At 42.1% G+C, this 1438-nt stretch overlaps 1 protein-coding gene across 1 annotated transcript in view; it reads right to left on the minus strand.

The window, feature by feature from the left end:
• Positions 1–1438, minus strand: part of LOC119586436 — a gene marked incomplete in the record, with an annotated part of 196777 nt that overhangs the window by 104798 nt on the left and 90541 nt on the right.

Genomic DNA, 1438 nt, shown 5'->3' on the forward strand with positions numbered 1-1438 from the left:
GAGAGAGATTAAACGCGAATCATTTGTAGAAGAATGGCATTTTCCACAAATATCCATTTTTGTGTAAACGGATACAAATAGAAAATGCAGAGAGAACAACACCCAGAATTCTCGACTGAGGTTAGTAAAGTATTTTCTTCCGTGGACTTTTTAAACTTGTTTTCATTTCCTTTGCCGTGGAACGAGATTATTCCTTTGGGAGCCAAACTCTTCTCTAAGCTGGATGAAGTTAACTCGCCGTGGAGAGTTAATTCGGAGCCTGAACAATACGTATCGTTCCCAAGTCCCTTTAAGATTATTATATAGGAAACATTTTTTCCTTCTATTTTTCTTGCGTGAGAACATATAAGTTTCATTTGAACACTGTGCAACAAGACATTCGACGTAGAATGTACAAAACAAATTAAACGAATAAGAGAGAGTAGGAAAAACACAGGGCCGTGATTTTCGTCCTCTTTCCCCTTTTCCTTTGTACTAATATAATAGCCTGAGGTAAAGCGTTCCACTTTAATAACAGGGCGCTTTGTTGGAACAGCCAAGGTCGTGTAAAGAACGGATTATAGACAGAAGGTTCCGAAGGGGAGGTCTAGTGTCCACATGATATTGGCCCAAACATTAATTTCCAGGCAGAGTTGACGCAGGTCTTAATGGTTCTGATGGAGAGGCAGTGGATAACCGACAGCTGACAGGCGTGTGGTCTGAACACTGAAGTTTAGTGTGATCTGCTAACCTCTTGTTGGTGAATAATTACGGGATGTTAATGCTGGAAGAGAAACCGTACTGGCTGTGACCAAATTGGAATGGTTATGTGTGAGACTTGGATATTCGTATGCGAGGTGTTGTAAAACGATAGAATAAAACGTTATCAACAGCGACAACGCTACGACCTTCCCAAAACAACAGAACAACAATTCAACTCGTTTTACCGGAGTTCCCCCCGATCCCTCTTCTTGAACCAACAAACCTCTTCTCGAACTCGCTGTTTTCGGAACAAACCTTATCACAAAGTTATGCACCCCGTGAACCCTTGAACCCGACATCTGAATCTAAGCCTAACACCCCCGAGGTTAAGAAGCAAGAGAGAGGAAGAGGGAACAGGGAAAGAGGTCGGGGAAACACGTTGACTATAACTCTCTTTACACATAAAAGAGACGTTAACAGCCCTCAACTGAAAGAGGAGGCTAGTTCTCTTTGACAGGGGAAAGTGGGTGGTTGATGATCATGCATTTGGAACAGTGAAATCTGCCTCGCTCTTGCACATATGGGCGTCTGTCGAATTCTTGTTAATTGCTTGTTATCAGGATAGTTCCTGTGGGGTCTTACTGTGAGGAAAATACTCAATTCGCCTCTTCCAATAATGCAGCTCGAGCTTTGTGGTGTCAGAATATCAAACGACCCAGATATATATCACTTTGAAACTTGAGAGTATAAACGGATA

Source organism: Penaeus monodon, chromosome 21, assembly GCF_015228065.2.
Source record: "Penaeus monodon isolate SGIC_2016 chromosome 21, NSTDA_Pmon_1, whole genome shotgun sequence".
In the NCBI taxonomy this organism is placed as follows: Eukaryota; Metazoa; Arthropoda; class Malacostraca; order Decapoda; family Penaeidae; genus Penaeus; species Penaeus monodon.